Raw genomic sequence first — 18,974 nt, 5'->3', positions numbered from 1 at the left:
AATAAGAGGCGAGGGGATTATATGCCAGTTCTCTGTTAGAGTTAGAGGGTTTAAATTTGGTGCAAGAGAGGATATTGTCTAGACCAGGTGGGTGTGACTGTGGAGAAGGCAGGCATGGTCAGCAAGAACAGGATGAATAGATAGTTGGAAGGAACAAACCATGGTATTTCTCTGGAAAGTAGAATTATATGAGTATTTTAACTTTGTGGTTTAGGAAGTAAATATAATTTTACTTATTCAAGGCTGTAGCAAAACCATCACAGCCTTCTCCATTCTTTGCCTCTCACATTCTCTGGCCATGTCCTTTCTGTATCTCTCTAAAGTACTCAATTCCCCCTAGTTTTCATTTATCAAAAATTACTCTCAGGAAGGGTTAGAAATTAATCTTTACTTAGGTCAAATAACATACAAGAGATACCCTTCTTTGTTCATCTACATTTTAACAAAGCTCCAAGTATAACAGGGTGTAAATGTTCAACTTGCTTTAACATGAACAGTTAGTGATTATACTGATGGATTAACCCAATCTCAGGTAGAAGATTTCTTTCTCCCCCTCCCATTTCCTCATGCAACTCCCACCACCACTGTATGGTGTTTGGAAACCCTGTCCTCCCTGTCATCAAGCAAAGAGAAAACAGTGCCTAATTGTGTGGGCTCTGGTTTTGAGGAGGTGTTCAGTTCTATTGTGGAAGAAAAGAGGAGAATGAGGTTTTTGTAAGGAAAAGATACAGAGGGTGTGGGTGGGCATTCAGTGGAGAACCACAGGGGGAAGAAGAGTGGAGAGCAGAGGGAGTGTTGCCTGTGAACTTACCTTGGAAGTTGCCTAAGATAACAGGCACCCCCTGCCCACCCCCCAGTACACACTGCTCAGGATGTATCTTATGAGCCAAGAGAAGATGCACTGATGAAAGTTCCTTTCAGGGATTCAGAAGACTTTACCAGTCCAATGCTCTGCCTTCAGGGATGAATGTCACCCCACCTCCACCCCCATCTCTTGATCTGTCGGTCAAGGTGTGCAGTGGCTCTTTTCGCACCCACCCGTCACTGGCTGAAAAGCCAGCCGGACTGTTGTTTTGCAGATGCACTTCCCATCTCGGCTTCTTTCCCACAATGTTCCAGTGCTCATCAGCCTAAGTAGTTACTAGACACACCTTAAGACAAGTTTGTCCAGTGCAGTCTTGGCCCAAATCCAGTGTGGAGCTCCCTACCTTGTGGCTTAGTGATGTCACTATTCCACAGAAAAATGAGACTCTAGGGTAGAATTTCAAACATCTGCCAGAGGATGACAGGAAGCATTTTAATTTTATTTTTATTTTTTGACTGACAGATCCTGCCTTAGGTTTATTTGTACAAACAGCACAGGATGACATGAGCCCCATGCAGACAGCAGCCCAGGGGTCACACCAGTCCTCTATCCTCACATCAATAGATGAAGGCCTCTACTCTGGAGCCTTTGTCGGGGCCTGGGTGCCTTTCGGAGCCTGAGCCAGAGCTGGAGCCGGAGCTGCAGCTGCAGCTGCGGCCTTGGTTGAGCCTTGTCATTGTCCTTTGGCCGGCAGAGCCTGAGACCCTTGGTGACGCGGACACAAGCATGTTTCCAGAGCTTGGGACAAGCGATGTAGGCAAGTCGACTGAGTTTGCGGCTGCTACCCTCTGGGATCTTGGACTGGACCTCCTTGGGCTTTCCGAGAGCCTTGGCAGCCTCGGCACGTGCGCTCGTGGCCTTAGCGCTGTTGGCCTGCGTCTTCTTCAGGCCCTTCTTGTTGTGCTTCTTGGCAAAGCATGTGTTCCTCAGGAACTTGGGGTCCACCCCCTTAAGAGATTTGTATCGTTGCGATCGGGGTTTTTTGATGCCGTTTCTGTGCCGTTTTCGGGAGTGGTTGTGTGTGGTGTGGTTCTTTGACTTGGCCATGTGTGCCCCGGAGCCGGCTGAGGAGGCATTTTTAAATCCTTTCGACATGCTCGGTCTCAGCCGACAGGGAAAAGGTATGGAGAAGTGTCAGGTGGATGTGGGGGGAGGGGAGAAAGAAGAGAGGGAAGAGAAACAAGTTCACATGTCTGAGTATACTTTAAAAAGATTGAATTTGAATAGCAAGACACTGTGGGAAAATGCAATTCTTTGGCACATAGTATGAAAACTGAAACAAATTATTATCGTTTATTGATCATATCATATTTTGTAATCTTGGAAAATAAAGGAAAAAGCAAGAGAAGAATATAAGAAAAGAGTGGAGCTCAGTGAATTACAAAATATGTCAGTAGAGGACATCTCTAAGAACACTGCCAGTAAGGCCATGATATTACAATACAGGAATGCCCCACCCACCCTAAGAATTCCCGTATGGACTAGGGTGTGAAAAAAGGCAACAAAAGAAATAAAGCTCATTCTTTTAGTGCACAGTTTAAAACAATTGGAGAGAAATTCTAACACATGGCATAGAACAAGGTAAAAGAAATAAAATGGGGCATTCCACTCATTCACTCAATAAATACTTAAGAATTTTCACGTGGAAAGCTGCAGACTCTTACAGGGCCAGTAAGCCAGATGGATCCTATATAGAACAATGGGAATATATGGAAAAGTGAAACATTTAATTATTTTATATGAAAAAGCTTTTAGAAAATGAATATGACACTGAACAGAACAGTGTGCTTGCTAGTTTGTGGGAAAACAGATGTCAGAAAGAGGCCTGAAACTGACATTGGACTTCCCTAATGGCCAGCAAGGATTTCTGGTTCTCCACCTTCCAGCAGCCTGATAATGTTGTTCCCTGTAGCCCTCTGTGGTTTGGTGGGATCATGTGATTATTTCTAGCCAATGAGATGTGAGCAGAAATTAGGTATGTTATCTCAGAGATAGGCATTTGATTGCTGATGCCCCAGAGCTCTCGTTCCCTTGTGGAAAGAAATGTAGAAAATGCATGGAAGGAAATGTTTCAGATGGTACCTGCTCCATCATTGGATCCCTGATTGAGCCTGATGTTATGTAGCATGAACAAAATACAAGTCTTTATTGTTTTAAGTCACTGAGATTTGGGGGTTATCCATTGCTGTTAGCATAACTTAATCTGCCTTGATTTATAAGAAGAAATGAGTGTCTATGGGTATTTAAAGCAAAGGATGGCTTCAGAAGTTTGAGGGCCTAGGGACATTCAGATGCAAAAGTTAAAGCAAAGAGGAGGAAGAGGAGGAAAGAACAAGGAGATAATAATTAATGTGCTTAATATCCTCCCTCTCTCCCACCCCACCTGCTTATAACTCATATGTCCCCAATTTACCTATGATGTGCCTTCCAAATATATTTATGAGTACTCCCCCATACACATTCATTCCAATCAAACTGTTCTCTTGCCTCCTTCTCCTACCTCTTATCTTACTCTCATTGGAGAATCACAGAAGTCAGTGTTGGGAACTTAGGGATTAACTGGTTCGCATTCTACCCATGCCGTGAATCCCTGCTCTGCTGCCCTTACTTACGTTGACCTGAAGTCCTTTTAATTAAACTCTCACTCATTTCTGTTATTGAAGTCCACAGAATAAGTCTTACCTGTATCTGTTTTCAGGAAAAATTACAATGATCTATGAAGCTGGAACAAAGAACATACATTTGAAAACAAATGTAAAATATGCTCATTTAAAATTTACTTTTAAAATATTTTTTAAAATAGGTCCAGAAATATTAAGCTCAGAGTGATCTTGTCTTGATAAGAGAGGGATATGTGTAAATATATATGAAAGAATATACATATAAATACTAAATATCTCCGTATGGTTGAGTTACGAGGGTTTTCTAATTTCTTCTTTTTGTTTTTTGTTTTCTATTTTATAAATTTTTTTCAATAAATATGTATCAAAAATGAATGAAAAAAGTTATGATTCATGTACACATATTTAAAGACATTACCTTAGTTGATATGGCAATGAAACTGATAAAGAATACCCTAAAATCATGACTAGAACAGAGTATTAAATTTTTACAGGCACATAAAAAACTGAGTATTGTGTATCTAACCAGGTGAATGAGTGATAGGATTAACAGTCTTTCCTGAGAGAATGAGATTAGTCATAATGGGATCACAATTGAAGCCAAACCATACTTCATAGATTTGTGCTGAGGTCACAAGGCATATATTGTTGCTTTCAGATAACTCTTCAGGGCAGTTGCCATGTATATAATCAATCTTGACCTTAGCCTACACATAAATATTTAATTTTTTACAAATGTTTACAGAGGGCTTAGTTGTGTTAAACATTGTGCTGTATATTAGGTGGGGATATAAAGAGTAATAAAACAGAATCTCAGGGAGCTCACCATTTCCCATTTAGAAAGTTAACAAGTTGGTTTGATTCTTCACCTGGGAGTTTTTGAAAGGGTTTTAGGTAAAGGTAATACTATGCTCACTGTTTTTCCACATCCTCTGACCCAGGGAAGGGAGGATCTACCAGGAAGATTTTTGGTCTCAGCATCTTCACTACTGATAATCCTGGCAACACTAGCTGCTGGTTGCCACCCCTGAGACTGGCGGCTCTACTTACTAAGTATTGGGTGTAATCAGCCAGATTAGTACATCCTTCTTCAAGGAAATAACTTTATATCATCAGGGACAGCTTTGCTTTAGAAATGACTTCTTCCTTTTCTGCCTTTATGTTCTGCTCAATTGCTATGGGCAAGATCTTTTTGTCTCCTTCCACTCATCATCCCTTGTTTTAGTACAACAGGTGAGGCTAGAGAAAGGTGAGGAACCAAGCACATCTCCTAGATCTTCTTTCACCTCTGTTACCAAGCATCACTAGTGAGAGAATTCTGAGGCTTCCTTCTTGACTCCTCTCTTCCTCTTACCAATTTCATCCAGTCCATTCCCATGTCCTGGATCTCTTCCTCCAAAACAAAATGGTGGCAGTGATCATTAGATGATTACCAAACCAGGTTCCCTTTCTGCCTGGGCACAGTCATCAACTACATTTCTCTACCTCCTCTGAAGTTAGGTGGATGGAGTATGTGGCTCGATTCTAGTTAATACAGTGGGGGTTTACTTGATGTATAGCAGTTTCAGACCTGGCCCATAGAAATCTCCCACAAGTGGTCAAGAATTTGCCATCTGATGACTGAATGAGGAGAACATCCTTGGCCCTAGAGGAGCGTGCAGTCAAAAGGTAGAAGGAGCCTCATTCTCTACGTAACCAGATAGAAGCACACCAGGCGGGAAAACCAAACACAATTCTACTGTGTTAAGCCACTGAGACTGGGGTTTACTTGTGACTCTAACTAATATAATACATTATATTGTATCAAATCTGCTGCTTTCTATCTCTGTGCTTCCACCCTAGTCTGTGACACCTAATCTCCTGCTTGGACTATTACAGTAGCCTCCTGTTTCCTTCCACTCTTGCTTTCTACAAGTCATTCTTTGCAAAGCAGCCTGAATAATCTTTTAAAAGTGTGAATCAAAACTTATTCTTCTGCTTATAAACCTAAGTTCTCCTGTGGCATGAAAATAACATCAGTCTCCTGATCTTGGTTTCTAACCTCCCCCATCCCCTGGTTCTTGTTAACATCTCCAACCTCACCCACCCTGCTTCCACTTGAACATGCCAGGCTTATTCCCACCATAGTGATTTTGCAAAAAGGCCTGGTTTCCATTCATCTTCTTTATATTCAAATTTCAACTTCATTACTACCTTCTCAGTGAGGCCTTTGTTGCCCAATCTTAAGCAGTCTCTTGTGACTTTTTGTTGTAGGATCCTATTTTGTAAAGGTCAAGTTTTTTGAGATTTAATTTATATGTGGTGTCACCCTTTGTGAGGTGTACCATTCAAATGTATACAGTTGTGTAGCCACCACAGTCAAGATGGAGAGCAATTCCATCATCCTCAGAAGTTCCTTGATATTACCCTACTCTAATTCATCACAACCTCATATTCTTAAATAAATTTATTGCAGTCTAATATTCTTTCTTGTTTATGTATTTGTTTATATTTTAGCTCATTTGTTTGTTTTATTATTTTTCATCTTCTGCTAGAATCCACATCCAGGAAAGCAGGGACCTTGTCTCCTGGTTTGCTTCTCTAAGCACAGTGCCAAGAATAGTACCTAGTACACCACAGATTCTGAAAAAATAATTTTAGAAGGAAGGATGGAAGGAAGAAAAGAAGAAAGGAAGGGTGGGTCCTCTGAGTGTCACTTTACAATGTGTCCAACGGGAATGTGTAATAACATCCCTTTTAGAGTACCCGTGAGGACCCCAGGAGATGTTGACTATGAAAGCCCTTAGCATCATGCTGGCATTTAGTCATGTTCAGTACATAGAATTCCTGTTGCATCTGAAGTCAGCTCACCAATCTTCCTTGGCCTGTTTGGCACTTTCAATAGGACTAGTCTTCTTTTACTTTTACTTTTTCCTTTTGTGGTGGCCCACCCACCACTGGCCCAGGGCTTTTCTTTCACTGGTGTGAATTCTCCAGGTCAGGTGGTCACTGACCTCCCTTAGCAGGCTCCTTCTGGTTCCTCCTACTCTGGCTAGTAATTCCATGTGTTCCTTTCACAAGACCCACAGTGAGGAGCAAGATAAGGGATTCTCTGCTGTCTCCTGTCTTTATGGCTCCAGTGACTCAGCAAATCTAGTGGCTTTTCTTGTTGTGAGGTTCTGGGGTTCTCTCAAGGATTTACTCCCATCTCTAAGCCCCTTTTAGTGTTCAACCTTGGCCCAAACTTCAAAAGAATCAACAACCTGCGTATCAGCTCTCTCGTCCTTTTCCAAGGGACCATTGCCCATGGCTGATGTTCATTGGCTCCATATTACAGTTGTCTGATTTCACGTGAAAATGTTTTGTTGTCGCTATTCTCTAGCTCCCAACTTAAGGAGGCTTTAACCTGCATACACTGGAGACCCTTGTTTTAATTCTTCTCAGCCAACATGGTGGGGACAAAGTTTGGAGCACAGACTTATTGTTGTAAGTAAAGCAGATACATTAGAAAATATACAACTTCTTAGTAGGATGTTCCCTCTAACATTGTGTCTAATCAGACAAATTAGAAGCAGCTGTGATGTAAGTAATGGTTTGGCCATATTTTGTAATATTGCACAGCAGTGTCAAGAATGAGAAGAAAGAATTCCAAGATTGATGGGAAAGGTTTTTAAATTAGTCTTATTCGAGTTATTTAAATAACAATGTTGGTTACTGAGTAATTAAAGTTAAATTAATTTAGAAAAATTTTAAAAGAAAAAATTTATTTGATCTGCTACCTAATTTGAAGCCTGAGAGAGAGCTCCTTCTAATACCCTCATTTAGTGGGTACATCCTCAATGTAGAAACAGAAACCCAGAGAAATTAAGCTGTCTTGGCTTGTCAAGGTCATATTTATCAGAATCTGGACCAAGACCCCAGTCTGTTGATTGCTGTTCGCATATCATTAATAAAGTCAACATATTATCTCCCAGAGAAGGGAAATGAGATGTTTTCTGAAGCCTTTATACCTATCTAATACCCCATCATTGCAGCCAACACTCTGAGATATTGATGGCCTAAGGATAAAGGGGAGACTGGCACATAAATCATGCTGTGGTATCCTTGAAATGGAAGATAGGATTACATATAATGTGATGAAGCATGGTGGCTAATTGCATTAGACACATTATCAGTTGGATTCTTTAAACAAAGAATTATCTTTAAACAGTCTTTAGTATTTGGATGCACTAATCTTGCCAGGGCCGAAATGTTCCAAGCAAAGGAAAATACACATGCGGAGGTTCAGAAACTGAAGCAGCTGACTCCTTTGGAGAGCAGCAAGTTTTTCAGTATAGCTGGGGAAAGGGTCACAGTAGGAGATGGGGAAGTGATCTGAGATGAGGCCAGGGGGAAGCACAAGCCAAGTCTTCTTTGTAAACCTAAGGAGTTTGAATTTTATCTTGAAGCCAGAAAGTACCTCTGAAAGGCCAAGAAACTGTCTACAACATGTTTCTTTCCCTAATTCCTTTAACCTTCAAGACTCTTTTCAGGAGTTCTCTCATTCATGAACTTCTGTGACTCCTTGGTCCAGTTAGATGTGTTTATTTGGGAGAATTAAGGACCGTAATCTGTTTTAAAGGGAGAGACTTTTTAATTGAATGCCAAAGTGTGTGTGTGTGTGTGTGTGTGTGTGTGTGTGTGTGTATTACCACATATTTAGTATATCTTGACATCAGGTGCTATTAGAAGAATAAATAAATAAAAATAAACATATACAACAACACATACACATAGACAAATGTCAGCCGAGGGAGGCTGACGTGGGGTTCTAGGAGGTGAGTGGCCCAAACGAAAAAATACACAAGGAGTTGCCGTACCGCCGGACAGACCAGCCAGAGACACCATGGGGTTAACAACACTTCATTGCCACAGGGAGGTGCGTGCCTATGATGCACCTGTCCTGCTTTTATCTGTTTTCTGCCAGCACGTGCGTAATCTGAGTTTCTTTGTTCATTAGGCTTACAGAATATCTCTAGCACATGCGTGCTTCTATTTTCTTTGTTCTAAATCTTGTATAATTGACACATGCGTGTAGCAATTATTTACTGCATACTATAAACATGCTCTGATCGTGGCCTTGGGTCCCACGGCCTTAACTCATCTCAAGGCCAGCTCACAACAAATTTTTGAAATCATTATTTATTTACCCATGTTTCAATAGCACTCAATGCATACTATCAGATTTAAAAGTCTCCTCCTTAAAAAAACAAATTATAGCCCTTAAATCTCTCCTATATAGAAATTCCACCGCTGCCACCAAATAAAATTTTTTAAAAAATACATTCGTAGAGGAAAATACATAGGCAGGAAAGTACTGCTACTAAAAGTGGGATTGGCTCCAGGATTGCTCTGAACACATAGCAACGGCTGTAAGGAATAGAAAGGATCCCTTCAGCAAACACTTGTGTGATTGGAGAAGCATCCAGAATGGTCAACCAGGAGCTCTGGTCCAGTAAGAGGAAGATAGCAGAACTGTTCCCTCCTAACTGGAGCAAAGAGTGTGGGCACTTGGGCCAGAGACAGAGCAGTACCCTCAGTGACTTTTCACCCTCAGAAGGGAAGGGGAACTGGTATTTCCACAATATAAGCTACTGTAACATCCCAGTAGGCATCAGATTCAATCCTTTCCCAACAATAATTGGTGCAGACTCTGTTGAACAGAAGCAGAATTCTCAGACAGGCAAACGTGCACCTTATAGTTTCTAATGCACCTTATAGTTATCATGAAGCATGTCTGAAGTTTGGTAATCCCTGCTACCTATGATAATGTGGAGTTCTCCAAATTAGGAGATCCCAGAACTGTGGGCCTTTTATCCCTTTTTGGTTTGGGGAGGAAGAAATGAGAGTCAAGAATGTCAGCACTCATGAGTCTACTTTATGATCATTTCAAGTATGACGAGGACATATCTCCATATTTCATTTTTGCAGTTCCATTGGATCCACTCAGAGTTTTAGTGCTAGAGGTCTGCACATTGCTTTTCACACAACCTTTGCCCATTTTTTTGTTGGGTGTTGATATTTGCCATTTCTAAACGTACCACATGCATCTATGTTCTCCCTTCCTCCACCAGAAAAAAATCTACTTGTAATTCAAAATTTTGCTCCCTTACACCACATGAAAACTTCCCTTATCCTCCCCAGGTAGAATGAATTTCTCTCAGGCAATCTTAAGAAGAGTTCATTCTTATAACATTTTCTGAAACAAACGTGAATTCAGGACACCACTGTCACATTTGTGAGGTTTGTTGAGCAAATGAACATACTTTTTGAAAATAACCCTGTTCTGGAAAAACCCTGGCACAAATATAGCAGTTACTGAATTCATAGGTGTGGCTTGAAAAATAGCACCTTCAACCCGAGAAGCATACCCATCATAAGAATAATGATAATCTGTAAGAGAGACAGTATGGTACTGAGAAGAGAACAGATTTGAAGTCAGACAAATTAGCTCTGTGACCCTAAGCATATCATTTTATCTCACTGAACTTCCATTTACTTGTCTGTAATGTGTGGGTAAATAAATTGCAGGGTTCCTGTGAGATTTAAGTGAGCTAACAGATGAGCAGTACCAGGTACACAACAGGCACTCAATAAATGCTAGCTCCTTTGGTGCTTTATAGCACATTTTTCAAAGAAGTCCACATCAAGTGTTCCACTGGAGTAGGGCAATTCAGGTAACATTTTTTTTCTCTCTTCCTTTTTTAAATTGAAGTATAATTGAGTTATATTAGTTTCAGGTGTACAACATAGTGGTTTGATACTTTTATACATTACAACATGATCATCAGGGTAAGTCTAATTGCCATCTGTCACCACACAAAGTTATTACAATATTATAGACTGTATTCCCTATGCTATACTCGATAACATTCTTAATTTTGGAAAATTATTTATAGTACATGACTACTAGTCCCTGGATACATCAGTCACAAATCAGAATAAAGCATAAATTCATATTTTAAAATGTAAATTGTCATTGTCCTTATATCTCTTTTCCTCACTAGTTAGAGTGGTGTAGAGATGGCAACAGAATTGCAAACCAACTGACAGCTGAATAACTTCCAATTCTCTTTACCTCCTTCCTCCCTCTCCCCTTTCTCCTTTTCTTCTTCTTCCTCTTCCTCTTCTCCTCCTTCCTGTCCTCTTCCTCCTCCTCCTTCTCACTGTCTCTGTCTGTCTATCTGTCTGTCTCTGTCTCTCTCTCTCTCTCACACACACACACACACACAGGTTGCTTGAGGACATAAAAAGAAGAAAGATATTCCAAGAAATAGTATGCATTTAGGATTCTCCAAGTGGAATTTCCTCTCTTTCCCTTCTTGGCTTTTGTCCCTCCCAGTTAGTCAGAGAAAATGTGCATGCCAGGATGTGAGGGGCACTGTGTACCATGACCGCTGGCCCACCCCCTTCTCTGCCAGGGGTTTCCCAATTAAGAAGAGATGAGGAGATGGAAAAAGAAATTTATGAGGGAGGAGAGAGAAAATCACTCTAAACCAGGGAAGTGGAAGAGACTCAGAGACTCAGAATGCAGGCAGACATCTGCTGCTCTCTCCTCTTTTAGTTAACACCAGTCATTGCCAGCTGTTACCTGCTACATTCAGATCTTGCTGCGGTTTTAAAAAAATCTATCCCAAATTTTCCTCATCTCTATCACTCTTCCTAGCATGCTTGTGGATGAATGGTTATAGAAGCTCATGTGTAAAAGTGGCAAACATTGCTTTTTTATTAAAATAGAATTTTTCTCAAAATAGTATCATTACTTTAAAATATAATTATTTTATTCTTAAAAATGTAATATAATTATAAGTAGTGGTGTGGCATCTCAGGCTACTTGCCCCTGACCAGCTCATGACCATTCCCTTTCCTCTCCTTGCTAACCTGGCTGCACTTTTGCTTGGGACAAATTCCACTTTAGCTTCCTAAATATTTGTCTCTATGTCAGCCTTGTAGTTTCATCTTCTTTATCACCAGAGTGGGGTGTTTTGGTGGTTGTAGGGAGGAAGTGTTGCAGACGGGCAATTGCTTCACTTGTCTCCACATTACGATTTTGAAAACAGTGTCAGGAGCTACCTCCCACCTCTTCAGATACATCAAAATTCTCACTATTGATGAGAATGCCTTGCCTTTCTGTGTGTCTCTTTTTCCATAGTGATGTGTGATTATGGTGAAGTATGACTAACTTCTCAAATTTTTCTCTCTGCCAGATGAACTCTCACTTCTTCAAAATTCTATCCAATTGCCATCTCTTTGAGACATGACCTTTACTTTTCTCAAGCAGTTAACCTCTTGAGTCAGTTCTGCCTCTTTGTTCCCATAACGCACAGAACACATCTCTATTATGCATAGTACGATATGTTTTTGCATACCTGTCTCCTCCATGTCGGCAGGGATGGATATGAATGTTTGAAGAACTTTTAATATATAACACCAGCTTACTCTTTAGAAAGGTTTGCACTAAGACACACACCACCTTCAGAATGAGTGCCATTTTTCCTCTACTCTGACAAATACTAGATAACATAATTTTTAAAATCTTTGCTAATTTGGTAGACTAAAACTGATACCTCATTATTATTTGTGTACACCACATTGATTATTTTGGAGGTGAAACATGGAACAATATGTTTTGTGTAATAATGACTATTTGTGTTTTGAACTAATCGTATTTTGAGGTTCATCCAGTTCTATTATTTTATTATGATGTGCTCCACCCACCCCAGTCTCATGCCCATTCTATTTAGCACTTCTGGGGAATGTAGTACTTGTTTTGCGGAACATTGCGCTATGGTGATCTGATTAAGTTACTTCCTGGGAAGATACTATTGAGGCCATAATATTTTCCTGGAAAATAGTTATGCTGACTTAATTCTTCTTGGTTATCTCTGCCCAGTCACACTACTTCTGAATTACACATCACTACCAGTAAGTCCAACAAAAATATATTCCAAATGATGTCTCATTAGTAAATCTGGGGAAGATTTGCAAAGTCTCTGGGAGTCAGGGGAAATATTTTTATGCTAATAAAATTTCATAATATATTTTATGTTTTTGTATTGAAAAATCTTATCAGTGGAAGATGAAAGGGATTTAGAAAACGGTTGGAAAGTTTGTCAGTATTTGATTTTACGTGAATTTTAATAGTTCCCTGTTAATGACAATAATAATAGTGAAACTAACATCAATAGCTAAGATACATTGTGTTTAAAAAGTGATGGGCATTATTCTAAAGGCTTTGTATATTTTAACAAGTCTAGTTTTCATAGCATACTCAATCCTTTTCCACCCTACTCAGTTTCTGGGGGCTGAGGTTTACAGACAGCATTGTTGGAGTCACTTCCCACCTGGCCTTCAGGGTGCCTGGCAGGTGGGAAACAGGCAGGAGATAGAAGGAGGGAGGCTGGGGCCTCCTTCCTGTCAGCTTGAGGCAGTTGTCTGCCGCCTCTACTAAAGGATGCCGCTACCCTCTGCATGTTGGTAATTCGGTCTTCCCTTTGTGCCCTGGTGGTAATGGGCTCGGCTCAAACCTTTACAGCCAGTTCCTTTATTAAGCCATTTCCATTATCGTCCTGGAGTGCCCCATCTCTTTCCTGCCAGGATCCTGGCCAATATGCTTGACTGATGATTTACAGAATTCTCAGTTAGAAATAATCCTTCTCAGAATTTTAATGACGTGGCTTCATTGCGTCAAGCTTTCAGTGTTGCTGTTGAGAAGTCCGATGCTATTTTGATTCCCGAATTTCTGTCTCCCCAACCCCAGAATCTTGTTAAATCTTCTCTTTGTCCCTGGTGCTGTGAAAGTTCACAAAGTTGTGTCTTTCTTGGCTTGTATTATTTGTATTTTATGAGGGGGAGGTAATTAGTTTTCTTCACTGATTTCCACTTGGAGGAGGTACTGGGGATTGAACCCCTGACCTCTTGGGTGCTGAAGTTGTGTCTTTTTTGAGAGACTTCTCCCACCATCGTCTTGGACGGTGGGCTCTTAGAATCTGGAAGTTTATGCCCTTGTATATTGGGAATTTTTCTTGATTATTTTGCTGCTTCCTCCTCTCTGTTTCTCAAGTTGTCTCTTTCTAGCATTCATATTACTGTATATTAGATGTTGGAACTTGTCTTATCCTATCGTTTTCCTAATCTTTCCTTCTGACTTTCACACTTGTCTTTTTGTTTACTTTTTGAAAGATTTACCTAATTATCTTACAACACTTCTATTGAGCTTTTCATTTCTGCCATCATCCCCCCACCCTCTGCCTGCCTCCCTCCCCTCTCCCCGATCCCTGCCCCGAAATCGCTTTTCTTCTCCTGGAATGAGCCATTCTAAAGGTAGATATTTATATTTCATGGATGTACAGTCCTTTTGACTGTATGAGGATATTGGTTTGTTGGGTTTTGAAGTTTTCCTCTTCCTGCTTAGTATCTGTTTCCTCCAGGTTCCTTTCATTCTTTCATTTTCATCACTGTTTTTGTTTTGTATTAGATACTTTCTCAATTTCTGGTAACCCTTGTTTGCTTATAATTAAGAATTGGAAGTAAAAAAAGAAACGGAGACCCAGGGTACACAGGTAAGTTCTATTTTGGTCATGTACTTTACTCTAAGGTGATCTGGCTGGGCTGTGTCTTTGAGAAATATAGCTTAGGTCTGAGCTCTTAGATTGGTCCTCCTCCCCAGATCAGAATCTTCCAACGACTTTCTTGGAAAGGTTAGTCTGGCTGAGGTACCTGGAAGCTGAGTAGGGAAAGAGCCAGGGGCTCAGCATTCACTATGAAAATATCCACTTAATCCTTCTGTTTTAAGTCCATCACTTCTGCTCTCTATTGTGACTAATATTTTCCTGTCCAGAGATCCTCTATTTTGCCCTCTTCGAAGTTGGTGGGAAAAAAAACAAAAACAAAAAACCTCTAGTCTTCTATAAAGGAGAAGAGCAGTGGTGAAGCTGATCAGAGTTGCATGGATCTGGGAGTTATGTTGGTTCCTTAACACATCTTTAATTAATCCTTACATTTTTTTACCACTTCTTCAAAATCAGTGTTTCCCCCTAGCTTGATGAATTTAACCATATCTTCAGATCTGTGACATAATAACCAATAGGACTGATAATATTAACTTTGAACCATTAGTATCCAAGGTTAAAATAAAAATCAGTCAACTAGCAAAACTGTAAAGTTATACCATATTAACTTGTACATCTGTAATAGCTTGATATCAGTGTTATGGAATATACCATCAATAATAGTTAATAGGAACTTTTAAAGAAATTTTCAAATTACCTTTCTTGTATACTAGCTTTCAGAATAAATATACAAATGATCCTGTTAGCTTTTAAAAATTGTTCTGTGGTTAATTTTCTTTCTTTCTTTCTTTCTTTCTTTCTTTTTTTTTTTTTACTTAGATGAAACTTTTGGTATTTGTTTAAATTTTTTTTTTAAAAAAAGGCTTTTTCCCTTTCTCTCTGCAGTGTAATGTTTGCTTCTCAGTTTCCTTCACCACTAAGATAGGATTTAGCTTTCTTGCTCTGCTAAAGTAGTTGCCACTCTCACATCTGCTTTCTAGCTTCCAAAATTTTCATATTAGATAAAGATCTTTAAAAATATAACCATTTAGTGTTATTTCAGTGGGATTTCAGGAGAAAGAGCATATTAATGCATTTATTAAATGTACCATTTTTACCTGTTTAAAGCTGATTATAACTTCTTATGGCTGAAAAAAAAAGTATGATACACTGTTTTTGGCCTCCTATATACTTTGAAGTACTTTCTTCCCCAATACGTGGTTGTTCTTGATTGTTAATGAAATAAGACCACTTTATAATTGTTGATATTGGTAAGATAAATTATTCCTATATGAGAATGAGTGATCTTAAGAAAAAGCCAGGTATCTTAAGAACTGTGCTCTGATCTCACTGTGTGAACACCATATTAACAAGTTAATAAGTTGTCCATAATTTTGCGCTTGGCCATGGCCACCATGCAAACTGTGGCATTTTGTTTTAGCACTCTCATCTACTTTTTGAGAGACCTCCCAATACATATATTTTCAGTGGGAGTTAGTAGCCAGCTTGGCCTTGTCAGATTCAGGAGATATATGGCTTTGGATCTTCCTGTTGGATGCTGTCCCGCACTTCGTCATGCGAGGTTGTGAGGTCAGATTTATCACAGAGGCAGAGGCCTTGTTATCCTCTTGGGTGACTGTTGCTAAGGTTTCTGTTGTTCAACCTGGTCATACAGTCCACCCTGAGATTATTCCTATTTCTCAAGTGGGGACATCTGGACTCTCATCAATTTGGTCAGCCCTGATGACCTTCTAATAAATTTCTTTTTTGCTTAAGATAGATAGCCATGTTTCAGTTGCTTACAAACAAAAGCCCTGACAGATAAACATGGCAACCACAGGGAAACTATTCATTTACAAGGAGGCTGGAGGCTGGGGTGGGTAGACACAAATTCAACAAGTCTTCAGAAAATAAATCGAAAATTCTTGCCCCATTAGGAATGGATAGCCAGTATCCCTTGCCTATGAAAACAATGGTCGGCTTTTTACAATCTCTGCCACTTACAGTCTGAGTGGGTCAATGCTCACTTCTGTGCCTCTGAAATCCTGTGTTTGTCTTATTAGAGCCAAAGAAAATGACTCACTAATGAGCACCAGATTTGCCTTTGTCTATAATGCCAAGGGAATTGTTTAGTAATATTTGGGAGCAATCCCTAAAAAACAGCATAAATCTAAGAGTCTAATAAATTATGTGGGAGATAAATTCATTTTCGTCTGCAAATACTTTATCAGTCTTATACACTCCATTAAGTCAAATAGATTTAATTTGACTTATGGTAAAAGTTACTTGAGGTTGGTAGCAATTTAATCTAAAACATACACACACACAACATCTTAAAATATTGTAAGTACTAAAGAAATGCATGAAACAAGCTTAATGTAAAAATAATACACAAATGTATAAAATGAAGCCAGAAAGTCCTCTTTTCTAATTCTCATCCTCCCCAATCTACTTCCAATCCTCTTCTCTCCTCATATATAACCGCTGTGAACATTTGGACGTATGTGTTCTTCCAGACCTGGAAGTGACTATTCCTACGTATCTCTACGCATATTTGTAGTATTTGTAGGTTTACATTTTTATGTATTCATAAGCTTATTAGACACGTTACTCTTTGACATGTTTTCATTTATCCAATATACCTTAGAGATCTTTTCATGTAAATATATATAGATCTCCTTCATTGTTTTTTATTACTACAGAATATTAAATAATATGGCTAAACACAATTAACTTGATGAGCCCCATATTTATGAACTTAGGTTAGGTTGTTTTGATTTTTCTCTTTCAAGCCTCACTAACATGGATATCCTGTGTCTTATATTTCTATATGCATTTAAGTATTCTGTATGATAAATTATTCTCAAAAGTAGAATTTTTGGTTAAAGGCTGTGCATGTTTAACATTTGGAGAGATCCTGCCCCCCAAAAGATCTCCTATGACTTTAATCTTTTGCATTTCTATGCTCACTAGGGGGTTTGAACATCTTTCTTCATGTCTTTGTTGTAAAATTATTTATATTATTTATACTATTTGTATAAAACTGTTTATACTATTTGTCTACTTTCCTGTTGGGTTGGCTATCTCTTTCTTGTTGATTTGATTGAATAACATATTTATAGTAAACCACATTCATGCTATGCGCTAGAGGTCTACAAATGGCAATTTCTTATCCTTACTCCCATTTGCCTTAATTGAGGCAATATAAAAACCTAAAGGCTTACTCAACTTTTTAAACTACAATGCCAAGGAGTCAATTAGTGCCAGCCATAGACATTAATCTAACTTGGACTATATGTCTTAAAATAAAGAGACAAATAAATTACTGAGATATTATTCCCTAGATGGCTCTTTTAAATTATACACATTTAATTAATTTAAAAATTAGAGTATTTGATGACCTAGATAAGTTTATTCTAAAATTTAAAAGGAAAGACACAAGCCCTAGAACAACTAAAACAATCTTGGAGGAGATGAATAAAGTGGGTGGAATCGCTCTGCCTGATATGATGGCCTACCGAACGACTGTAGTGACTAAGACAAAGTGGTACTGACTGAGCGATAGACGCAGAGACCAATAGAACAGATAAAGAAGCCAGAAATAGACTCACACAAGTTTGTCCAACTCATTTCGACAAACATGAAACAGTATTCAATTGAGGAAAACTAAGAATAGACTTTTGTGACTGAACCAGGTTTGTTTTGCCTGATGCACAACAAGATTTGCAATGAAGAGAGGGTTGATTGTCAAGGTACATCAAGGGAGGAGACAGGAAAACAAATCTCAAACCTGCCTCCCTGAAGCCATGGGGCTTGGGATATTTATGGGGTAAAGTATAAAGAAACAGGGTGGTCTGAGGTGTGGGGAGCATGGGGAGCAGGGGGAAAGGTGAGGAAAAAAGGTGCGATACTCATGGTTCTGCACAGGCATAACTAAGCTATAGGCCTCTGCATGTTCCAGAGGTCACCGAGTGGACACCTGCATGCCCAGCTGAAGGGTTGGTGGCCCCATCCAGTCTTAATTGGCTCAGCTGGAACTAGACATATCTGACTCTTGGCTCAGGTCAAACTAGATACAGCTGACTCCAAGTTTGTGGAAAAACAACTCAGGCAAACATCTTACTGTTTAAGCAACATGCAGCTTGGAGGATATGCAAGTCTTTTGTAGCAAAAATTAAAACCATGTTGATTAGTGAAGGCAGATTACAGGTGAAATGCATTTAACTGACGATTACCGATGATTTCACTTTCAACAAATGGTGCTAGAACAACGTGACATCCATAGGTCAAAAAATGAGCCAAGATTTAAACCTCACATTAAAAGTTACTCAAATGAATTCTGTACTCAAAGGTAAAATGTAAAACCAAAACTTAAAAAAAAAAAAACAGGATAATCTTCAGACTCTAAGACTAGGTAGAGACTTCAGGACCAAAGGACTAGGTCTTAGACTGGACCCCAAAACACCATCTATAAAAGGAAAAGTTATTAAATTAGACTTCACCAAATGAAAAAAACAAAAAACTTTTGCCTTGGGAAAAATTCTGTCAACAGGATGAAAAGACAAGCTACAAACTGGGAGAAAATTTTGAAATTCATATAACTGACAAAGAATATATAAAGAACTGTCAAAACTCAGTATTAAAAAACCAAATAATCCAATTAGCAAAGTGGGCAAACATATAAACAAAATGTATAACTCCCTGAAGAAAGTAGATAGTTGGCAAATAACCACATGAAAGGTGTTCAACATCATTAGCCATTAGAAAATACAAAATTAAAAATGTAACGAAATATCACTATACAACTATCAAAATGGCTAAAATTAAAAATAATAATACCAAATGCTAATGAGAATGCAGAGAAACTGGAGCAGTCATTGCTGGAGGAATATAGAATGGTAAGCTCTTCTGAAGAGCAGA

The 18,974-nt window shown here is 39.1% G+C and overlaps 1 protein-coding gene and 1 pseudogene across 5 annotated transcripts in view; one reads left to right on the top strand and one right to left on the bottom strand.

Moving 5' to 3' along the window:
• The window catches only part of NMI (N-myc and STAT interactor), a 94,284-nt gene that overhangs the window by 37,199 nt on the left and 38,111 nt on the right, over positions 1–18,974 (top strand). The window lies entirely within an intron of this gene.
• LOC102533942 (large ribosomal subunit protein eL29-like) lies at positions 1,440–1,912 on the bottom strand (annotated as a pseudogene).

This window comes from Vicugna pacos, chromosome 5 (genome assembly GCF_048564905.1).
Source record: "Vicugna pacos chromosome 5, VicPac4, whole genome shotgun sequence".
Classification (NCBI taxonomy): domain Eukaryota; kingdom Metazoa; phylum Chordata; class Mammalia; order Artiodactyla; family Camelidae; genus Vicugna; species Vicugna pacos.
Note: the sequence above shows the minus strand (reverse complement) of the source record. Positions and strands in the feature narration are given on the sequence as shown.